At 32.9% G+C, this 26,094-nt stretch overlaps 1 protein-coding gene across 1 annotated transcript in view; it reads right to left on the minus strand.

The window, feature by feature from the left end:
* The window catches only part of LOC140432284 (uncharacterized), a 942,959-nt gene that overhangs the window by 376,588 nt on the left and 540,277 nt on the right, over nt 1-26,094 (minus strand). The window contains exon 3 of the mRNA XM_072520100.1: nt 7,265-7,298. The gene's annotated coding sequence lies outside the window, so the exon portion shown is untranslated. The remainder of the gene's footprint in view (nt 1-7,264; nt 7,299-26,094) is intronic.

A 26,094-nucleotide genomic window follows, 5' to 3' on the forward strand; every position in this document is an offset into this window, starting at 1 on the left:
CCCCTTTGTCCGATTCTTCTCGATCCGCGATGGTAATACAATAAAATGTTGAAGTCGCGAAGAAAAAATTATAGTTTTACTGATAGCTACTAATAATTACACTATAGTTGTTGGTTAGGTAACTTTCTACAATAGACTGTGCACAAATGAGATCAAATCACCAATTTATAATTTCACAAATAATGTATACCTCAGCATAGAGGTTAATGCTTGTATTATACTAACAAACTTTGAACTATGAACTTACAATACAATTTAATCTAGGCCGTTATTGCAACACTTAGGAAGTTCAATTAGAAAATATATTATATGTAATTTATTAAGTTGCAGATATGCAGGTGAAAGGACTCTAGTTAATAAAATATTATTCGATATGTTTCACAATGTTTCAATTATACACGGTGAAACTATAAAAGGTTAAGCAGTTAAAAATAATGTGAGATTATAAGTTAAGGGATTAATTTGTGATTGAACAGGTAACTGCAAATCAAAGTCTCGAGTACAGTAGTGAAGAAGGGAGTTTATTACAATTTCTGCCAAAGATGGGAATATTGATATGTACACATACGTAGCAGACATTAAGTAGTATATTTTTGACAATTCTTGCTCTAGCATCTGTAGAAGAGGAGCACCAAATAATATTCTAACTAATAAAATCGCCTACAATAATGCGAGGGGATGGTATTTGACGAATTAAATCCTTTAGATCATTGGACGTTATTTGGCACCTGTTTGATGATTTGATTATTGATGATATATGTTTACAACTACTACTTCCAGATTTGTATTTACTGGAAATTCTTTCGCCGTTAGTGAATTTTTTACTAAGAGTCTAGATTGCGTAAAGAAAAATTATTATTTGTTATCTTATCTTTCTCACAGGTAGGTACAGAAGACTACGTAATACCGGTGGCAGGAAGATATAGTCTACATGAAGTTACAAACGATCACGTTTGTAACTTCATGTAGAACATGAATGGATCACATTTGGTCGTTTTTGCTACAGGCTGCAACTTAACCATCAAAAGAACCCAGTTCGCTAGAAAAAAGATCCACAAGGCAACATAGAGATCAAACGATGGAAGAACAAATAATCAAATAGATTACGTATTGATTGATGGGAGACATTCTAGCAGCATAATAAGTGTAAGAACTATGAGAAGTCCGGACAGCGACACAGACCATTTTCTCGTTAAGGCCAAGCTCAGAAAAAGAATTTCAACACAAACAATAGATAAACACACAAAGATCGAACGATGGAATGTGGCGAAGCTGAAAGGAAGAAAATAATCAAAGACAGTACCAAGTAGAACTAAGAAAATAGGTTTCAGGTTTTGGAAATTAAATGAAAATGAAAGTGAAGATATAGATCAGCGATGGTACTCGAAAAAAATAATTATTACAGAAGCAGCAGAGAAATCTATCGAAAGAACGAAAAAAACAAAAAAGAAAAAATAGTTTGACGATGAATGTGAAAGAATTCTAAAAGAAGCAAACAAAAGAAAAATCGATTATCTGTGGAAACTATCAGAAGAAAAACGTATACGATTCCACAGCAAGAGAGCCGCAGCTAGAAGAATACTTAGACAAAAAAAGAGACAATATCTGCAGCAAAAAATTTAAAAAGTAGAAGGAGAACACAGACGAAATCAAAATAAAAATTTCTACAAAGAAGTAAGACAACATAAGAGGGGCTCGTACATAAACACACACAACTTCGTAAGAGATAAAAATGGAAAAATGCTGGCTGCCGAAAACAAAATAATAGAAAGATGAGCTGAATATTTTGAAGAACGGTCGAATTAGAAATACCCCCACCAAGCATGGAAGAAATTACGTATGCCATAAAAACGATTAAAAACGATAAATCCCCTGGTCTAGACAATATTGATGCCGAGCTAATTAAAACAGGCGGTCATGAACTTATAAGTAAAATCCATCAATTAATAGAAATGGCCTGGCAACAAGAAATAATGTCGAAAGAATGGTATGGTAGTATTATTGTATCAATACACAAGAAAGGAAAAAAGAAATCATGCATGAATTACAGTGGAATCTCATTAATTAACACTACATATAAAATATTAGACTCGATATTATTAAAAAGATTAGTAACATACGCCGAAGAAATAGTTGGTGACTACCTGTGTGGTTTTAGGCCTGGCAGATCGACTATTGATCAAATATTTACAATAACACAAATGCTTGAAAAGTATTGGGAATATAATCACGACGTGCATCAGATTTTTATAGACTTCAAACAGGCTTATGATTCAATTAGTCGTGCAATATTATGGAAGGCAATGATCGAGCTCGACGTACCCAAGAAACTAGCTGCGGTAACACAAATGTGTGTAAGTAACTCTTTTGTACAAGTTAGAATAGGGGGAAAAATATCAAATGCTTTCTGCGTAAATTCTGGACTGAGACAGGAAGATCCGTTGTCCCCATCATTGTTTAACCTGGCCTTAGAATATGTCATGCGAAAAATATATCCAAAAATCAAACCAGACATAACTGCTCGGGGAGCAAAAATCATACTCGCCTTTGCCGATGACGTAGACGCAGTAGCACAATCAACATTAATAATTAAGGATATTTTCTCGAGCTTTGAAGAAGCTGCATTAAACATCGGTCTTAAAATAAATGAAGACAAAACAAAATACATGGTCGTCTCAAAACAAAAACGACGGCGACAATCACAAATGATAACAAATTAAAGCGATATGTTGAAACAAGAATAATGGCAGGAAACAAATCTTTCTTTGCAATGCAATATCTAATGAAGTCAAAACTTCTTTCACGAGGTACAAAAATCCGGATATATAAGACCATAATACGACCAGCAGCCGCGTATGGAAGCGAAACATGGACTCATATGAGTAGGGCATGTGATACGCAGTAACGACAATCGTCTTATAACCAATGTGTTCTGGGAAAGGCAAGAGGGAAGAAGGTCTGTAGGACGGCCTAGAAAAAGATGGAAAGATGCAGTCAAAGAAGATCTAGAGAAAATGAGAGTGCGACAATGGGTATTACTGGCACAGGACCGACAAATATGAAAGGAAATAGTAAACGCGGCAAAGACTTACGAAGAGTTGTAGCGCCATTGATGATGATGATCTTATCTTTGCAGAAACAGTCATATTGATTAGAGTTATATTTTTTTGTGATTCATATTAGTTTCCTGTAGGTATATCACATTCAGAGATTGTTCACCAATTAAATGTTGGAGAATAGCAAGGCGATGGAAAAATCCATCAATATTTCATTGAAGTAGAGACTTGAATCTTAATGTGTCACTTTCCTAGTCCGATGGCTCATTACCAAGGTAATTATAGATTTTTTCGTCAAGGACGTGAATTTGCGTTTTATTGATCTGTGGCTAGTACATAGGTCTGTGGTATATTGTTGAGTTAGTGATATTCATTAGTAGCATGTTAAGTTGGTCAAAGTTTAGAGCGAAAAATGGAGAGATTTTCTATGAAATTTTTAGGAGGTTCAAGTAAGAGAGACAATGAGCATTCAGAAGTGCTTGCTGAACTAATTTTAGTTTTTTTAGCTTTTGCTTTGACTTTAAGTGTTGGAAAAATGTAACATTGTTTTAAAGATGGATCTGCTTTGGGTTAAACAATTTTATTAAAGCTACGTTTTGGTTGATGAATTATGTGATTATCCTTATTTGATGCATCTACTTTGTTCCGTATCTCTGGGTCATTAGAAATAGACATTTGTTCCTATTGAGAAGGGTTTGTATCATTGAGTTTTGGCGAAAATATATTTGTTGTGCTGGATAACGATATTTAATTGCTTTGGTTGTAAATTAATTGACCATGTGGTTCGGAGGGATGTGATACAATGGTTTCTTGCAATTATCACAAACTAAACTGTCTTGAGAGATGAATATTCTACACGGCGTGTTATCAAAAACAAGAGTAAATGACTCTGGTAATGTTAAACTGTACGGACTGATATATGTTTTTCTTCGAAAACTAAGAATGTAATTGTACTTTGACATAGAAGCACTAATTTTTAGGAAAGTCATAAGAGAGACAAGAATTATGTCGATTTTTCGATTTTACTCATTGATAAGCATGTCGTATAGTATTATAGTACATACGTTGGAGAGTACAAGTCGTTTAGCTGGTGTAACTAAACTTCTTGCTCTGACAATTTCATCTTGTATTTCTATTTGAACACGATTATTCATAAAATCATTCACCATTTGTTAATTCGATAAATACATACACATGCAATTATTATATAATCTAGAAGAGAAGACTATATTTTTTGGTTAAATTTTATTTCCCAGTGAAAGAAGGTAGTTTTGAAGTTTCGTGTTTTCTGAGGCAATAAAAATAATTGCTTGTTCTTTGGAAGGAAATTGCAGTTTCGACCGATTCGACGCTGTCAAAGATTATGATGTTTGTGACGAGTTTATCCAACTTTGATGATTTTGAATTGTAGAACTGTTGTGCGATTCCATGTTTAAATTTATTTCGATAAACATATGTGAAAAGTAAGTCCGACGTAACAGATACTAAAAGTGGTTATTTTACTGATAAAACTTGATTTGTTAATTGACAACAATAACAAATAATTGCAATCTAGTTGACTTTATATTAATTTAACTAGATATCATGTAAAATGTTTATACACTTACAGTTTATTTCAATATATCACTAAGATTTACAATTTATGACTTATATTAAACCTCGTTAATATTAACAATATTTGGAGCCCACATTGAATACAACATTACAGTTATTGATGCAGAACCGAACCTCCCTGTTCTTATGTTGTTTGTTTTTATTTTGCATTAAAATTCGTATATGAATTTTTTAATTTTATATTTTTTATTTCTAATATTTGCTATAAATGAAATTTTGTAAATTATTAATAAGCGTTGGGTCAGCGTTTCTCAAGGTTTTACCATTTGCGATCTTCTATAATTATTTTCACCGCGCCCCTTTCGTACAATAAGAATATATCTATGCAATTATAATGTACCTTGAGTATTTTGACAAAAAATTTACAGTAAAATCTTACTGTAAATACCATATTACCGAGAATAAATCAATTTTTTGATATGTGGCAATACCGATTTTTGAACATTCTCGATCGTCTGTCTGCCTGCATCTCCTTTCCTCACTTCTCAGTTCTGACCGTGACCAGTCCTAGTCGAGTCAGTTTAGTCAGTCCTTCTATACCTGTTAAATTTATTGTGAACGTGTATGTTCTAGTTTGCGTGTTAATTGCAGTTGACGGTACTACAATAAGATATCCCAAGCAGTAGGTAAATATAAATTTATACAAAATCATGGATAAATTTTCAACTAGGCTTAAGTGACCATTAGATGAAGCATCAACAAGAACACAGGCGAGAGTGATTCCAAAAATGAAATCAAGAAAATATTCTCAAGAATAGTTAAATTTTGGGTTTACTTTTACTGAAGTAAATGAAGAAGAAAGAATGTAGTATTTGCTCAAAAATGTTAGCAGTCGGCAGCATGAAACCTAATAAACTTAAAAGATAATTAGACACACTTTATAAAGAGCACATTAGCAAATCCCGAGAATTTTTCGAGTTAAAATTAAAATAACATTAAAGGCAAAAATCATTTAAAAAAAAACTTTGACTGTGAATGAAAAAGCTTTACTTGCCTCATAAAGTCTCATATCAAATAGCCAGATGTAAAAAGCCTCACACTATTGGTGAAGAGCTTATTTTGCCAGCTACATTGGTAATACATCTGACGATGTACAGGATCAGCTACTCGGGAAGTTGCGCGACAAGCTGTTTTCGATTCAGCTTTATGAGGTAACAGATAGCAATAAAGATGTTCATTTTATTGCTTACGTTCGATTTTGTGATGGCACATCAGTGGTAGAAGAACTACTTTTCTGCAAACCAATAAAATTAAAAGCAAAATCGCTCACATTATTTGATACCTTAAATAATTATATAAAAGAAGCAAAAATAGAGTAGAGGAATTGCGTCGGAATATGCACCGATGGTGTCGTGCCATCTCCGGAAAATTTCAAAGTCTACAAGCGCTTGTAAAACAAACGTCTTCAATGTGTATATGGACATACTGTATGATCCACAGAGAAGCTCTGACTTCCAAAGAAATATATCCTGTCCTGAATATTGTACTAACTACAGTTGTAACAGTAGTTACATAAAAATGAGACCTTTGAAAACCAGAACCTTTTCTGAACTTTGTAAAGACATGGCTGCAGTACATTCAACATTATCATTTTATCGTGAGACAAGCTGGTTATTACGTGAGGCATTTTTACAACGAATATTTGAATTATGACATGAAATCGCCATTTTTCTAGAAGAAGAAAATATACCGGAAGTCGAGATGTTTGGTGATGGTTTATTTTTAATGAAATTGAGCTACTTGATTGACATATTAGAGAAACTAAGTATTTTGAACCTACAGCTTCAAAGAGATAATACACATATATAGAATAAAAGTTAATGCTTTTGTAAAAAATTGGAATTATAGAGCAGAAATTTAAAAAAACGTAGAAATGTTTGCAAATGTGAAAGAATATATTAAAACTTACAAGGTTGAAGAACAACACGTGAAAGTTGTTTTTGTAACAATTAAAAATCATTTGGCCATGTCGACAAAAAAATTTAAAAGATATTTTTTTGCCGACGACCGACTAATACGTAGTTACGACTAAGTTTGTAATCCATTTTAAATGACACCCGAAGGGCTCTCTACCAGCGCTGAAAACCAGCGCTAACACTGTAAAGAACAGACAATTAGCCTACTTCGGCCACGTCATACGTAATAATAAATACTGACTTCTATAGTTGATTTTACAAGGCAAGATTGAGGGTAAGAGAGGTCCTGGACGTGGAAGTATATCCTGACTGGCCAATTTTAGGAAGTGGACTGGTCTAACATCAACCGATCTATTTCGAGCTGCTGTGAATAGAATACGATGGGTCAATGTGGTCGCCAACATCTGTAGAAGAAAGAAAGGCACATTTAAAAGAATATATATTTCCTAGATTACGCTGAATTATTCAATTTGTAGAATATTATGTGCTTATTTTCAAAAGTACATTTTAGCTTGTTGTGACATGTGAAATGGTTTTACCTTCTCAAAAGGTTTACAGAAATCTAAAAGCAGGCAGGTACTTCGTAATTCACATTAAAAGCTTACCCCATCAGTATATTCAAAGAAGAAATTGCTCCTCTAGTGATTAAATAAAAATTTGAGAAGTAATAGTACTTACCAGTTAAGAAAATCGTCAACAGCTTCTGTGATATCTGTAATAACAAAATAATTCAGAAATCTTATTTGCTCAGAATATTATAAGGTGGTATGTAGATTTAGTAGCAAATTTAATATCATATTATGTTATATTAAAAGCTATTTTATAACTGTCTGGAATATATTTTATATCTGTCTGGTTGGTCATAGTTAATAGGAGAAGAATTAATAAATAATCTGGGAAAACTGTATTATAAAATAGCATTTAAAAGTTTCAGATACTAATTGGGATTACAATTAATATTAAGTAATCATGTTTTTTAATTATAAGTTGCATAATTAAGAAGAATAAATTTACAAATAATTTAAAACAGCATTTTTTAAATATCGTATTATGAATTTTCTTAATAGAGGATATTATATAAATGTTTTTTACAATTAATATATGTAAACAAGTGTACAAAATATAGTTTTAATGTTTTTCAAAACAAAATCCCAACAAAATAAGTTCTTGTTTACATCAGCTACCTTTGAAAGAACAGTCCAAAGTGAAACAAAAATGTATGGCGCTACGATATAATTTTTAATTATACATACCATACAAAGACCTGACCGCATGACATTTATAAAGATTAAATGTTTATGCTTAGTGAACATGGGCCATGTTGAACAAATACAGGAAAGTAAAATATCAAAGAAAATTATAAAGTAGGCATTTATATAAAAAAACTAGTTAAAGTTAAAGTTAAGTTAAAATAACATACAACAAACAATGAAAAACTCAAACACAATAAAATGATAATAAATAATAGCAAATTAAGTAAGCAGATATAACATTAATTAAGAGTAAGATTTACAAAGTAAATTTTATAATGGTACGTTAGTGTTATTGGGCTTAACCAATCTGAAGGAAACTGCACCGTATAGTCAGTCAGTAATTAGGGGTACACGTAAACTCATTACGAATTAGCATAAATACCCTGGACATAGGATAAATCCTAGGACATACTTATAACCGCCATAAAAGTAGGTATTTTAAAATAGACCCCGAGAGATTGGTAAACTCATCACTGGCCTACCTGCATCCCGTGGCAGCTATAGACCATAAACCCCTACAAACCGGTAAGATTTGGTAATTTGACAGAATAAATCTGACAGAATAAATCTGACAGAATAGATGTATGTTTTGTACAGCGTTAACAGGCTTTTTAGGCCCATTGCTGGATGGGTAATTTCCATCGTTTTCTATTCTTAGCTAACAGCTTCCAATCTCTGATTCCCATCTCTCTGACATCTTCCATCATTGCATCTCTCCATTTCTTTCTTGGTCTTCCTCTCTTTTTTTGCCCTCAGGTACTCTCCAAACAATATTCTTGACTAGTCTATTACCTTGCATTCTTTCTAGATGGCCGAGCCATTCTAGTCTACGTTTTTTCACCACTTTTGTTATTGTAGGGTTAGCATACAACTGATACACTTCTGCATTAATTCGTCTTCTCCATTCTCCCTCTACTACTTTTCCACCATATATTCTGCGAAATATCTTTCTTTCCCATGCTTCCAATGTGTTCTGTACGGTTTTGTTCATAGTCCATGTCTCGGCAGCGTATAGCATTGTAGGTCTAATTATAGTTTTGTATATATACAAAAGACAGAATAGATGTATTAAATGCAAATGCAAATCATTGGTTTCTATTTGGGAATTTCACAAAATTCATTTGATAGCTACCTCAAACTATGCGAAAAGAAAAATTTCTCTTCATTTGCCATTGTTTCTTTAACATGTATAGTGACCTGTTCATTGATTACGTTTTAAGTTAACGCGGACGAAAAATGTAAGGCTAAATGTCATACAACTGGTAATTAGATTTTATACCGTTTTTTAGTTGTTTCGAACTGGTGGCAAAACATTCTGATTAAACGAAAGCAACGAAAGCACGGAAGCAACTAAAATCTAGGAAAAGCTGTCTTGGAACAGTGCTGGATGAACCGACTGAGTATTTTTCTCTTCCCCAGGTTCAATGGAACGGCCAGTCCCTAGACTTTAAAACGTGGAAAACTATGAATAGCATAAGAACGGGGGTTGCTCCAGACAAATCAAACATGGCAAAATGGGGAAAATCGACCAAGATGATGTAAACTGTGACTGTGGAGAAACACAGAATATGGAACAAATTTTTACATGCAGAAACTGTCCTCATCGATGTACCCTCAAAGATTTGTGGTTCGCCAACAAAGATGGAACCGACGTAGCCTGATACTGGGCCAAATTTTATGAATGACATGTCCAGACACGATAAATTAAAGTAAGTTACCCTACAGACCACCTAAAAATGTGACCAGAGAGTTTTTGACTATTTTATTTAAAGAAATACACACTTCCTACCGAGACAGCGAACGAAACGCACGCAGTTTAACGGTTACGTCCTTTTTTGAGCCTCGGCGCCGGGCGAGGCGCCGTGACATGGTACTATTCTACTGCCTGCTACAATAATTCATACACCAATATTTCAGTAGGTAAGTCTATTCTTTGTACAGATAACATTAATGACTTAAAGTCAGCTAATTTTCGTAATTTATTCACAAACAATATTTGCTATTTTCGCTAATTTATTTAGTCAACATATTGCATTTTTTCTTCCAATAATATTATAAATTCATTTAACCAGCGACCTCTAAGTTTTACACAAAACAGTATTACTAGATTTTAAAAAATCAACAATTAAGCAACAAACAAAAATAACTTTGCAAACCCTCATTTTAAAGGATTTTTTATGTTGTTTTTACTAAAATTGTATCACTTTTTCATATAATTTACTGGTCTTTACCTTTATTATTAAAAACCAAAGAGCGATCTTACATTGTTTATAAGTAAAATATAATGTTCAATATTTTTTATACTTTTTTTATTACATATTGTTACCACCAAATTTGTCGAAAGCAGTTATTAGTTACCTGTATTAACGAATGTCACGGAAAAATCCTTAGTTCTCTGGTCTATATTATAGGGATATTACGTTTAAATTGAATTATACTTACAACAAAACATAATTATTACTTACATATCAGATACAAGAAAACTATAAATTACGGTATTCCTAAAAAACCACCTTCCCCTCAAGCAATCCATTCAATCAAATCCAGGGATGTATAACTTTTTTTTATTATTATTATATTATATATTATGTTATTATTTTACTTTGGTATCTTTACATATTGTCAGATCATTTTCCTGTTATTGGTAAATTTAGGTTTAGATTTAAAAAGGTTACAAAAAAGAATAGTAACAAAAAATATGATAGGAGAAGACTAAGTAAGTTAAAGCAAACATATGATCCAGAAGAATCACTCTAGAATATATTTGAAACCTTTAACAAGATCAGAAAATAATATCTTATAGAAATTAAAGAAAAGGCGAAAATTTGGATGAATGACAATATATTGCAACTCATGGAAGAAAGAAGAAAATCAAAGAACAACAAAAGAATGTAAAAAAATATTTAAAGACAAATAAGAACCGAAATACGAAAGTCCAAAGAAAATTGGTTAAAAACACAGTGTCAAGACATAGAGTTGTTGGAACAAAAACACGATATATTTAATATGAATAAAAAGGTAAAACCAGCAGCTGGTCTTTAAAAATTCAACACAGCTAGCAAACTGCAAGATCAACAGGGGAACATCATTAAAGATAAAAATGAAGAAATATGTATATGGGCCAAATACATACATACAAGAACTCTTTGATAATCATAATTCCAAACAACCTCAGTCCTACATATGTAATGACCACTTACCAATCACATCAGATGAAGTGGAAAAATAAATATCACAACTAAAAGATAGCAAAGCTCCTGGACCTGGCAATGCATATGCTGAACTCATAAAGCTATTTAACACCGACGGTACTCAACGACTAACAAAAATGTTCAATGACATATATTTAAACGGAGTAATACCAAGATCATGCTGAAGTTAAAATTTATTGCTCTACCAAAGAAAACAAAATCCGTATCCTTCAATGATTTCCGAACCATCAGCTTAATGAGCCACATTTTAGAGTTATTTCTAAAAATAATACATCAAAGGATATATAATAGACTATGGGAAGAAAAAATCAGCCATACACAGTTTGATTTTAGGAACGCAGTGGATGCGAGAAAGGCTCTTTTTAGCATAAAAGTGCTATTTCAACGATGTAGAGATGGGAATTGCGATATTTATGCATGCTTCATTGATTACCATAAAGCATTTGATACAGTAAAAGACGACAAGCTGATTGATATATTAACAAATATTGGAATAAATACCTGTGATCTAAGAATTATTAGCAATCTTTACTGGAATCAAACATCATCTATGCGTACAGAGGCAGGAGACAGGAGCAGGAGATGATATCAAAATTAAACGTGGGGTCCGACACGGATGTATACTATCACCCTTGCTGTTTAATATATACTCTAAGGAAATCTTTCAAGAAGCAGTAGAAGATGTTGAAGCCGGAATTCGAATTAACGGAGAATGTATCAATAACATCAGATGCGTGGATGACACGGTGGCATTCGCTGACAGTTATGAATCCCTCTAGTAGTTAATGAATAGAATCACAGAAGTGAGTCAGAGATATAGACTTTCACTGCACATTAAGAAAACAAAATGTATGATAATCTCTAAGAAGAAACAGCAAATTGAAAGAATCAGTGTGAATGGTCAACCAATAGAAAGACTAAAAACATACACCTACCTTGGTACCAATGTCAATGAAAATTGGGACCATTCTCTAAAAATAACATGCAGGATAAAGAAAGCAAGATCTGCATTTCAAAAAATGGCTATGCTATTCAAATGCCACGATTTATCAGTACCCATAAAAATCAGGTTACTACGATGTTATATCTTTCTTATATTATTGTACGGAGTTAAGTCGTGGACTCTCACAGACGCTACCTTTGAGAAAATTGAGGCTTTCGAAATCTGGCTTTATCGTAGAATCCTAAAGATATCCTATACCGACCACGTTACTAACCAGGACGTTTTATTAAGAATGTAAAAAGGAAAAGAGTTGTTAACCAACCACAATAAAAACAGCCAAAATTGAATACCTCGGTCACATCATGAGGAACAGCAAGAGATATGGGTTACTGCAATTAATTTTTCAGGGAAAAGTAGAAGGAAAACTAGGACCAAGAAGGCCAAGAATTTCCTGGCTGAAAAATCTAGGTACGTGGTTTTCAATACAACAATCACAAATATTTTCAGAGCAGGAGTTTGTAAAATACAGATTGCCATGATGGTCGCCAACATCCGAAACGGATAGGCACTACAAAAAGAAGAAGAAGAAGAAGAAGAATCTTTATAAACTATTAACTGTTAATATAAGAAATATGAAATGTTTCAGAGTGGCCAGTGTTTTTTAAAGATCAGTTTATATTAAATTCGTTAAGTTTTTATTAGCATAAAACGGTTAATTATCTTTCAATCTACTAAAGTTCATTCGTTTACCAAATTCCCATCAGTAAACATAAGCACGTGTTGATATTCGCCGTATCATTCGTCAAGAGGCTATTCAATATAATTTATTACCCTAAGCCAGACAGATTCTCATGTTACAGATCCCAACTTGCCAGCATTTTAAATTCAAATTGTATCGTGTTGATTTTTAAGTTAATATATTGTGTTATAGTTATTGTTAAGTTATTTCCTGGTCGTGTTATTTTTTAGAGTTTAGTTTAATTGTGATATACCTAATGATTAAATTTCAAGAAATTCTTACACTAACAGTTTCAAAAGTAAATATTTTTAAAAATCATATGATACATAGGTCGTACATTAGTACGACCCTGTTTGGCTTACACGTGGTTCTATTGACGATTGGGAATTTGTAAAATGAATACGGTATAGGAAAAACTATCTTTCAATATATCATAAATTTCCATATGATTTTTATACAGTTAGTAGTGATAAATTTTATATTACGGTATATATTTTCATACTTCATTTAAAAAATTTATATATAAAGTGTCTACACTAATAAAACTTGAACCAAGTAGTTTTTTTAAATTTATTATATCAAGTTGATGTCCAAGGTTTAACCGTTCCTTTGAAGATCGAAGCTTGTTCGGTGTAGCGTATTCTCCACACCATAAAAATGACATTTTATCGCCCGATATAACAGTTTATTGGATATAAACTTTATATCTCTTAAATAATTCTCAGCTTTTAGGGCAATTTTACTTTACATAAAACAGACGTGCCTCAAACATATCTACACTTTTCTTGACAGCCATAATGTACGAAAAAACTTATGAGATTAGAACTATATACAGGGTGGGTTATAACTATTGGCAACTAGTCTAGAATTAGGATGTTTGGAAAAAAATATTTTTATTACACCAAATAAAAAAATTCTTTTTATAAAGTACTTTTGAACGTTAAAACATATATTTTTCTGCCCCTTATAAAATTAGCCGTATTTTTAAGTTTTCTCTAGACTTCGTCCCGTGAATTATTTTATCAGCATAAATCATGGATATTATATATCCCCAAACTATAAATCAAACTTATTACACTCATAACTTCTTTGTGACCCTTCAAAGTCCCTTCATCTGCAAATCCATTATTTAGAATATTCATTAAGATTAAGATTTCTAAACATCTTTCAGCTTTCTAGAAATAAGGTGAAGCTCCATCTTGCATAAACCATACTGATTTTATTACATCCAGTAAAATAGTCATGACGTGGCTTTTCAATTGCAAAAGTAAGGATAGCTTAAAAAAATTCAATGATATACTTGACCACACTAAAAATATTTTTTTTATTATCTTATTAGAGTTTGCTAGAAATTTCTTGAGGATTCCATGGGTACAAAGAGTTACTAATGTTGAGGTACTTCGTCGTATGTGTAAATAAAAAGAATTACTAAAAATAATCAAAGAGAGGAAAATGCAATACTTGGGTCATGTGTTAAGAGGCGAAAGATATGAATTACTTCAAGTTATACTGGAAAGAAAAGTACAGGGCAAAAGATCAGTAGGAAGACGCCAGAACTCGTGGCTGAAAGACCTGAGGAGATGGTTCGACCGCTCATCCGCAGAGATCTTTCGCGCAGCAGTTTCCAAAACTACAATTGCCATTTGGATCGCCAACCTTCGAAAGGAGACGGCGCAATGAGAAGAAGAAATTTCTTTTGTTGATTTTTCACTTATATTATAAGTTTGATCATACAGTGTGGTCCTACAGTAACGAATTAATACTTCATTTTGTACAATATCACGAATACAAATGGAAAATCCTGAAACAGGTAAATTTTTATATATGAAAATAAAATTTCTCGGTGACATTATTCAAATATATCTTAAACTCCCTAGGGGCAGTAGTTACCCCTGAAAAAAAATTTAAATGAAAAGGGGTAGCGTGTGATACAGCGTTTAAAAGGTTTTTCAATGCTCTATTTAGCAATGAAAATATTTTGCTCTTTTGTACAGAGATAGTCAAGAAAAAAATTATTTTATCTCATTCCATCAAAAAGCCATTAAGTCGAATATTTTTCACGATTGACTCGTCTTTTAGTTGTTTGGTTGTCAAAAAAGTAACCCATGATCTTTTTGTTTATTTTGTAACATATTATTGCCGTAGAACGAATTTAAGTTTATTAACAATAATTACAACAATTTAATCTAAATCATATTCTCAAAATTATCATTGTTCATCTCTTGACAGAAAAATAGACGGTATTAAAAATCTTCGATAATATTTTGCAATATATCTGCGGTAATTTCATTTATTTCTTGCCTTATGCGGTGCTTTAAATCATCAATATTGGTTGGTTTCATCATGTATAGTTTTGTTTTTCAACAGCCCTACAAGAAATAATCCAGTGAAGTAAGATCGCAAAAACGGGGTGGTCATTTAATTTCTCCACGTGTACCGATCCATCGATGCGAAAAAGTTTGATCCAGAAATGGTGGTATTGCTGCTACATAATGTCGTGGTGCTCCATTTTGTCGAAACCATATATTTATATTAATTTCTGCGGGGTTAACAGTATCTGGGAAGCGTTGTCGTAAATCAGGTGCTAAAGCATTTTGTAGAAAAATCAATTAACTCAGCCCAGTTACTGTACCCTCAAAGAAGTATGGTCCAACTATTCTGTTATTTAATACGCCAGCCCAAAATTTCACTTTCTAAAGATACTAAGTGTGATCTTCCCTGATCAAGGCGGATTTTGTGTATTTTAATATCGACAATTTTGTTTGTTGACCGTTTCATGTAGGGTAAATGTTGTCTCATCTGAGAAAAGAATATTTTTGGAAAATATCTGATTCCCTTTGTACCTATTCGTAATTACTTTACAAAATTGTAATCTACGATCTGGATCATCTCTATTTAGTTCCTGCAGTAGTTGAATTTTATACGGATGGTATTTATTGTTTATTAAAATTCTTAATACAGAAGATTTACTTATATCATTATCACTAGCCAATTATCTTGTTGATTTTCCTTAGCAGTTAACAATACATTAAATTTCTTTTGATCATTCAATTTTGATCTGCCAGGTTTAAGAAGATCTTTGACAGTTCCAAATTCTCGGAATTTTTTCTCTATTTTACTCACCGCCGACTGGGAAATGCAACGGTCAGTACTTTTCATTAAATAATCTGCATAGCTCAAACTGAGTTCTTGTTTTATCATTCACTCAAAACGTTAAAATTAATTCATTAATAATTTGTTTGCCTGTAGCCATTTATCTTTTGATCTGTCTTGTCCTTGTATGTTTTCCAGATTTAGCCACACGTCTCTTATTTCTCATTTCCAAGGGTAAAATTCCTCATGCCAGATACCTACCGTATTCAAAAAATTTAGCTCTGGTGGGGCTCTTTCCATATTATTGAGCTTTAGGTGACCTTATACGTCCGAGTATCCACCCAAAATTTTTGTACGGATCTGGACGTCGAGAACAGCATAGCTTTCTGCATAGTTTTTTAGAGATGTTTATACGGACCCAGCTTTTTATGTTTTTTAGGAGGTTCTTAGGAATGACTATAGTAGTAGACAGAATAAGAGGGACTGTCTGAGTACTTAAAATTCTACATTGTCTTCGTATTTGTATTTCCAGATTTTTCGTTGTATTTAACACGCAGATTATTGTTGTTAGGTATCGCTACATTGATGAGATGTTCATTTAGACCCAGTTGTTTTCTAGGAGGTTTTTGGAATACCAGTAGTAGATAGAACAATAGGTACTGTCTGGGTACTTTCTATTCTCCATTGTCTCCTGATTTGTATTTCTAGATCTCTTTACTTGGCGATTTTTTCGTTGTATTTAACACGTAAATTATTGGTTTTAGGTATAGCAACATCAATAAGTGTTGTTTGCCTAGTAAGTTTATTAACTAGTATGAGATCTGGCCTATTATGTGCCACTGGTTGGTCTGTGAGCACAGTGTGGTTCCAGTATAGCTTGTAGTTGTCATTTTTAAGCAATCTGTTAGGGACGTATTGATAATAAGGAAGATGGTCGGTTTGGAGAAGTCTCAATTTGTCAGATAGTTCTTGGTGGATAATCTTTTGTACTGAATCATGGCGTTCTTTATAATCAGTACCGACAAATTTCTGGCAACCACCGGTAAGATGTTAGATGGTTTCTTGGGCTCGGCATCCATAACGGGATTTGTTATTTTGGACTTATTTGGATATATTTTCAGATAATTTTTATTTGGAATAACCTGGTCCTAAATCGCAAGTAGGAAACCTTCTCGGGAAACATCTTTCCTGATGTCAACCAATAGTTCGACGCTGTATTGTCGACATATTCTTGGCTGATCTCATTGAGATGTCGCCCATGCAGAGGTTTATTTCTGTACCTGAAAATAAGTTCTTAAATTAGCAATTTGTTTATCCAATTGCTCACCAGTGGATATACCATAAGTCCTCTTTCCCCTTGACACCGCGGTAATGTTGATCTCTCTACTGTTCTTACTTTCCGCTGAAGACCCTCTATATCCGTTTTTGACCATTTTATAATACCAAATGAGTAGCTAAGCGCGGAACAGGCGTACGTGTTTAATGGCTTAAGCAAATTTTTACTATTAAGATATGACCGATTTAGTTGTCTTACTCTTCGCACGAACTCCGAAGTTAATTCAGTTTTCATTTGTTTATGGTCAATTTTCCACGCTTGTTTTACTCGGAGATATTTGTACATATCATTTTCACCCATCGCCTTGATATTTTGGCCATCTTGCATATCGATCCGGGCTGAACCTTTCCTCTGATTATATTTAGTATACGACACTTGTCTAGTCCAAAATGCATACTGATATCATTTGAAAAATTTTCTACAGTTTTTAGCATCTGGTTTAGGTTTTAATTTCAAATTATCCATGTACATACAGATGATTAAGCTTCGCCACAACAGTTTGTTATTTTTGATGCTAAATCCTGAGTCAGTGGAGTTCAGTATCTGAGATAGTGGGTTCATCGCTAAACAGAACCAAAGTGGACTCAACGAGTCTCCCTGAAAAAGGCCCCGGTTAATTGGGATATCTTTAGTTTCGATATTGGTTTCACCAGGTATTTGAAGGTGAATTTTAATCTTTTACTCTGCCATTATATGCTTTTAAAAAGTCGTTAGATTATCATCGACTTTATATATTTTCAATATATCTATAAGCCATTCATGCGGCACTGAATCACAGGCTTTCTTGTAGTCAATGACGGCAGTAAAAAGGTTCCGTTTTTTGGTGTATGCTTGGTTAGAAATGACTGAGTCGATAATCAGTTGTTCTTTACAGCCCATGGAGCTCTTAGCGCATCCTTTCTGTTAAGGCTCTATGATATTGTTTAGAGCACAGTGTTGGTAGATACGCCGGGCTACACAGGATGTGACCAATTTGTACAAAGTTGGAAGACAAGTAATTGTGCGATATTTGGCTGGATCTTGGGTGTTATTTTGATCTTTTGGTATTAGGTAAGTGGTTCCTTGTGTAAGAAATGATGGTGTTTCCTGTAGATTAGAGATAACATGATTAATCAATACTGACAAACACTCATGAACACTCCAAAACTTCTTTAACCAGAAGTTCTAAATTCCGTCTGGTCCAGGAGATTTCCAGTTATGAAGCTCTTTGATAGTATTTGAGACTTCTTCGGTAATGAAGGGTTCGTAAGGAATATTATTGTAATGTTGACAGTTGTTCGTTGTGTTTTCAATCCATCCAGCATTGGTGTTATGAGTAGCTGACGTTGAAAGTTGATATCCCCAGAACTCATGAATTTCTTCTTGGCTTGGGTATGATTTATTTTCATTTTTTATAGTGGAATTCAGTTTCCTATAAAACACCTTCTCTGCATGCTCAAAAAGTATATTGTCGCATTTTCGGTTGTTACTTACTTTGTATCTCCTTAGGCAGCCTGAATAAACGGAAAGTTTTTATTTTTTATGTGTCCAGGCATTGTTGCGGTGTGTTATTTTCTGGATCGTGTTGTGAGTGTCTTAGAGTGTTCCGCAATATCTCTTCAGCTCTCTTGATGATTTTTCTACTTCTTATTCCTCGGATGTATTCCGTTATTTGTCCAATGTCCCTACGCAATGATTCAATTTTCCCTAGTAGCCGTTTTTCCCAAGGTGCAATTCTGCTATCATTCCTTTCGATATTAGTACCCCGTCTTGCTCTGATCTTAATGCCCATAACATTAGCAATTGCTGTTGCTGCACAGTAAATCAACATATGCAAATATTCCAATGTATGAGCTTTCACGATGTAATTGGGCAGGACTTCAGTGTTCACAATTTGTAACAGCGAACCTAGTTTCTTACAAGAGTTTATTTTTGGTAGCGATGATCTACTAAGAGGTTCGTCCCATTAAACTCTTGTACGGCACGTGCCATTTCACTTACCAGGTTATCATCCAACTCGTTATTGTCCTGCTGCGTATTATCAGGTTGAGTTTCTTGTATGAGAGGTTCAGGAGCCTGCTTAATACGGATTTCATTAGGGATTTGATCTACAACTAGCTCTGGGCTATGAATCTCCCGTTCGACTTCGCTTCTGATGGTATTGCGTCTAGTCTCTGGGATAAGATTTATTCTTATAATTACCCGGTATTGATCTGCTATTCTCTGTTCAGATACTTGAATCTCTGGTTACTCCCTGCAAAATTCGGCATACACATGTTGTCGATAGCCGATCGTTTCTTGACCGAGGTTCGTCACAGTGTAATAGAGGCGCAAATGTTTTCGTTTATAGACACAGTCCATTTCATGCGCTGCCTAGGTCGTCCCGCTTGAGTGAGCGCCGGCTGATGTTCCAGCGCAGCACATTCAGCGAGTAGAGCTTCTGCTGTTGTTTGGCTCGATTGTTGTTCTCTTGTCGTTGGGCTGTAGCTGATTGTATGAGAGGGGCCTGCCTCCTCAACACCCTGCCACCGACGTCCCGCATGCTGTTACGTCCAGCGCTGGCTCCAGACGTGCCCTGGCGATCCCCAGGCAGCGACCCTAAACATAAATCAATATTTACCATTTTCATGGGTTTGCATTTTATACCTACTGCAAGGTGTCAGTTTTTGTTCCACGGCAAATATCTCTGCTACCCTCTGGGTATCGGTGCTAAGAATACCCAGAAAGCATCCCCCATTCGCAGGGAGCTGCGCCTGATAGAAGAACTGACAGAAACTCCCACAGGATAACAATAGATTATTATTAATATAATATTATTAATCTATTGTTATTATTATTATTAGTGCTATTATTATTATCCAGATTAAGGCCAAACTGATTTCACTCCCTCAAAGGAACAAATTCACTCATTTCAAATGCATTTTATACCTAACGGTTATACATTGTTATTATTGTTTAGTTTAGTGCAAAGTCTTATTCAGTAGGATATACACATTTAGTTAATTGCTATAACATTTGTATGCATATTTATTTCATTTAGTATTTATTAATTTGAATTACCCTGTTATATACAAATAGCCTTAGTCTTATTTTTTGTATATTAGAGAATAAAATTTGTTTGCCAGCCCCTTCTGATGGCATGTCCCAAGGAGAACAAATGTCGCTAAAAAAGAATATTGTATTGAATTTTTTTTAATGAAAAATAAAAAGGCAATATTGATTACTTGATTGATTATTCCACCAGAACACTTTGCTGTAGAAATTTCTCACTATCTCCGGAGAATTGTCTTCTAAAGCTGACATAACACCTCTTGAAATTGTATGTCTACGCATGTCTAGGCCCAGTGTTTGCCTTGTCTTAAATTTAACCCTGTCTCAATAATATTCCAGGTCATCTTGATAATACATATCAATGTTTCCCAGACTATTTTATGAGGATTACGATAAGTTTCCTTTGACAGACTTATTACCTTTTATTTCAAAACAGTTATGTCAATGACCAAATAATGGTTTGAAATATCAATTACAGTATTTGGCTAATACAGTTAAAATTTAATACATCAAAACACGTCTTTCATTAAATTCGGTTTATCATTTTACTGCCTTTTTCTTTTATGCGATCATTCTTTTATAGGTTTATGGTTTTGTCCACGTTCACAAACAATGCATTGTTTGATAATCGGATTTGATTCAGACGACGGGCACATCCTGACAAAATGATGTTACATCTTTTATTTGGGTCAATATTTAATATTTTTTGGATGACGCAGAAGATCGATTCACAATGTATTTACACAGCCCGATATATCGTTAAATTTAATGGTAGATTGGAGCTTTTCAATGTACACAATTTTCCTAATAAGTGAATAATGTATCTATTTGATATTGGTTTTTTTAGATCAATTTATTTTGGATTTTATTTTAAATATTTTATATAAATTAAAACGTTTGATGTTACATAGGTACGTATAATATAATGTATTTTTTATATTTTTATAAAAAATATTTTTAGAATTCAGTTATAGAATTATATGATCACTGATAATTTTATAAAATCAGTTAAAAAAAAGATGCAAGTGAAATCAAAACTACTTTTGATATATTAGTTTTTTTTGAGAAATGATCGTTTAGATAGTTACTTAAATTTTTAAAATTGCAATTAGGTCCGAAAACTTGTGATATATTTTCAGGAATTGAGTTTTTGTCTCTTAAACAGAGGATAGATGGTCATATTTTTGAACATAAATATTTACACATTTCCAAGTAAGCATAAATCCTGTTAATTTTCCACTGAAATAGGTAATTCATATCTATTAATAGGTATTATTATTCTTATCAGAATTCTCAAGAGATGTCAGGGTCTTCTTCTAGTGATAATATTAGTTCAGCTGGATTTATGTCTAGATGTTTCATAAATTTTTTGCATATGTTGCTACTTTTTTATGCGGCTATCGTATGGGTATAGTATGGATACATATTTAACAATATTTTTAACGTTAACATCTTCTGTATACGTTATTACTAAGCCAATAAGAACCTTATGTTTATATGCGTTTTCGAAAAAATTGACAATCTGTTTAAACTTTAATTTTATCGTTACTTCTTTAAATATAGTTTTTGTTGGTTGTAATAATTATTCATTCAAGGTTTTTAGACTATTTATTTTGGCCTCTTCCTTCTTGGGTGAGATAAAAGGTTAATCCAATGCTTCCTCAGCGGGAGTGTAATTGTATCTGTAATTTTTTTTAAAATGTCTTTTTATAATTGGTGAATCAAAACAATATAAACCGTTCGGATGCTTGTTAAAAATGGACAGTATAAAATAAAAATTAAAAAAAATGTGCAACTTGGACGTATTAAAAATTTGTTGCCTAATTTCAGGCACCCTGGTGTCTTTATTTCGGATAGTTATTTAAGTAGAAACAAAAAATACAAACATTAGGAACATAAACTTTACCTTTCTATATTATGAAGTAAAATTAAATCAACATTTATTTCTCCAAACAAAAATTGCATATACACGTTTTCCTTTTAGAACTATTGGTACAATTCCTATGCGCCCATCGTTGATAAGACTGGTACTTGGTTCACCCTTTTCCCTTGGTATCCTCAATATCACTAGCGTCCATGTCAAAGTCATCATCACTCGATTCGTCCGAGTCTCGAAATTTCCGCTTGACTGACTTGTTATTTCCTAATGTAGCTTTGCCCTTAATTTTAGACTGTCTTATACTTTTTTCCAACCTTTTATTCTTTTGTAATGTCTCCTTCATTTTCTTCTCTTTTATGCGAATCTCAAGTTCATTGTTATATGTCGTGCTGGTAATGACATAACTTTAAACTTGTCCTCCTTTCTTATTACCCAGATCCACATTTCCTGATGTTTCACTTTCTATTTCACTTTATGGCGGAAAGGGACCGATCTCTTCAGGTCTTAATCTTTATTATATCTACACTATTTGTTGCTTTAGGCGGCTTCTCTCCTGCAAATTTTTTAAACATGCACTTTCTTTATTTTTTTCTGGTGTTCTTTATATGCTTTCCATAATTCTTTCTAATTCCTCGGATTTTTTTTTTAAATTGGTGGACTTCTCTCTCTTTATCTTTCTATAATAAAATCGGTATCCGAGAAACACTGCCTATTTAGGGGATAAGTACCCGACTTGGGAACCCGTTGACCTCTATCTCAACATTTATGCATTTTAGATACGCTCCACTATATGTAAGTCGACATATTTGGAAAGATTATGAGAATTGTGTTTAAGCCATGATTGAATTTCCTGAGAGTAATATGTTTTAAAAAGGGATCTAAATGCTAAATACAAAGGCTGCAACCTATGGAAAATATGAGGAGGAAGGCAGACTATCGTAAAATAATTAGTCCTAGCTGTTTCAATCAGTTTAAGATTTCTTGTATGGCTGTAGTGTCCATCCAAAACAAGCACTACATGATCATCTTTGGTTGGTTATACAGGCAAAATAAAAAATTTTATCCACTACATGAATATCTGTTAGTGAATCCGGCTTGATGGATGACATACTACTATTGATCCGGGAGCAGCACCATCAAACAACTCAGTTTTCATGTTGTTCCAGAAGAATACGAACAAAGGGGGGACAAATTAACCAATTGCGCTCATCACAGTGACTAGTGAACCTGTCCCAGCAGCAGCAATCGCGGGAACTTGCTTCTTATCTTTAAGAGAAATAACGCAAGGATGTTTCGTCTGCACTGTTGTTATTCCCGTTTTATCAACGTTGTAGAGTCTTGTTAAATTAAATTTGATTCTTCCAAAGCGGGCTTCAGCAAGCTAAAGAAGCGTATTTCGTTTTCTTCCTCGACGCCTTTTATTCTTCCTTTAGAAAGGCCCTAAAGCTTGTGTAGACTTAAGTTCAAATGACGTTATAAGAATCCCTCAAGCTATTTTTTACTCGGTGTTGCATTTTTGTTCAAAAATGGATGGAAAATACCATTCTACAATGCAATTTGATAAGCTAAATGTCTGATGTCCGATGTTCTTAAACCATAATTTCGCTTATCCATTTCCAAACAAAAGAAAACCAAATGTTTTTGTAAGCTTAATGGAAACGAAGGTCTTTAGCTAGAAGAAGCTGGTAATCTGCCTTTTTTACATAATCCTGTAATGTTGATTTCGCAGCTTTAAACATGCCAGACGCTTTTAGTTAACCCATTTCATTTCTTTTTACTGCCTCTACCAGCCTGTAGCATAGCTGCAGCCGACCAACATGTATGCTTTTTACCCCTTTTATTATATTTTATTTTCTTGTGGTAACAATGTAAGATGAAAAATAACATTGTAAACACAAATAAAATATGATGGTTTAGAAAAGACTACTCGACTGTTTCAAGATAGTTGCAACTGCCGACGACTAAATGTACTTTAATTCGGAGATAAATATGAAAGCATGCATTATTTGACCTTGAGCTACAACAGTAAAATAATTGTGACTGCGTTATATAGATGCCACGGCAGATAGAGCAGTAGCCGAAATTGGGCAACTACCTGAAATTAGATGCATTTCCTCTACTGTCGTGTATTAATAAAAATAATGGTAAAAAACACTTATCTTTAAAAAATCTTTACATTCTACAAAAGATAAAGTAGGTCTTTGATTCGCGCATCTGTCTGTCGTTTAGTCGTTCATCTTTTTTTTTAACATATCTCTGCTTTTATCATACCGCTCCGTCCATAGCCCACCATAAGAAAGCTGTGTTTTCAATAATAATAACTTACCTTTTTTAAGTGGAACTGTCAAAGAATATTATAAATAATAATTTTTAATAGATAAACTTCAAATAAAATATTATAGTCCACGTAACCAACGCTGTTTTTTGTTCGCTGAAAATTTTATTACTTAAAAACTCCCTTTCTACATTATAGATGTGTTTGCCAGCAATCTAAGCATCATTTGAATGCTATAAATATTGCAAACATTTTATTGGCAGACTCCTAACTATTGTTCCGAGAAGTGGTATTTTTTTAAAGGGTTTATATTAATATTGAAGGGGGTGCTACATTATATATTTGTCTGTAAAACCACATAAACGATCATTTTTAGTACTGTAAATATAAAAAATATTTTATTGGCAGACATTTAAATATTCTTGCGAGAAGTGGTATCTTTTTACAGGGTTAACATTAATTATTTAAAGAATGAGGTGCTGTATATTAGATATAAAAAGTATTTGGTTATTTTAATAAGTTATATATTATAAAAATTATTTATGTGAGGGCATTTTTAAGAAATTAGCATGTAATAGGTGTGGGAAGTTTTTTTTATATAATTATAATATTGTAAATATATTTAAGTGAGCCATGTGCGTAGGCAACCAGATATACATACTCTGAAAGTGACGTTTAAGTAATGATTACGAATATAAAGTGGGGTTATAATAATATGTTGTTTAAAATGTGTAGTTTATTAAATTAGAGTGTTAGTTACTGATTTAAGTGTATATTCTGATCTGAAAAGCCTAAATGTCAACAAAATTATCAATAGAAAATTAAAGAATTCTCCAGAATACAGAATTTGACCTTTGTTTACGGTAGAACGTTCTCGAATATGATTATGTCTATGGATCCAAGATATACTTTTTCCAGAACATTCATATAGGTAGGGAATAGAACAAATCGAACAGGATTTCTTGCTAGATGGTTCTGGAAGATTGAAAAAGTATAAATACTCGGTGATTTGGATTCAAGATGGCCAGTTTTAGTATGAAAGTAAGTTAGAGTTAGCATGAAATAAGCCATTCAGTTAGTAAGAAGAAGTCAGATCAGTTACAGCTTAGTCAGAATTAGGAAGAAAGTATGAAGTATGTAATAATCGGTGATTTAGTATTAAAATTTGATAATATTGGAAAGTATATTAGAAGAATAGTGATTGGATATTGGTATATTGAAAAGAAGAATAAATATAAATATATAATATATTTAGTGATTGGATATTGGTATATTGAAAAAGAAGAATAAATATAAATGCTGTTTGCTGGTTTGCTTGGTGGTTTATAAATGTAGGTGAAGAAAAATATTTTAAATTGGTGGAAGCTGATAATTGGAAAAAGTAAATTCACAAAAACAAGGATAACCGAAGCTGAGAACGAAGATATTGAGTAGTGATTAAAATCTATATAGTGGAAAACAGTTCATTTAGGCATTCAGTGAAAGAAAGGTACAAAATTTTGTTAATATAATTTAGTTAGTGTCATAACAATTTCAATTTTGAAGATAGTTTGTTTAAATTTTACATTGTCTATAGAATTTAATTAGTTTAATAAGAATTTTAATTTAAAGATAGTTTATTTTAAATTTTACATTGGTTATGTTAGATATATATGTGTGTTTCATAATAGATATAATAAAGATAATTTAAAAAAGTACTTACAAACTAATTCTTTGAGAACCGCGATAAAAACCCTATATATATATAT

The sequence above is a fragment of the Diabrotica undecimpunctata genome, chromosome 1, assembly GCF_040954645.1.
Source record: "Diabrotica undecimpunctata isolate CICGRU chromosome 1, icDiaUnde3, whole genome shotgun sequence".
Lineage (NCBI taxonomy): Eukaryota > Metazoa > Arthropoda > Insecta > Coleoptera > Chrysomelidae > Diabrotica > Diabrotica undecimpunctata.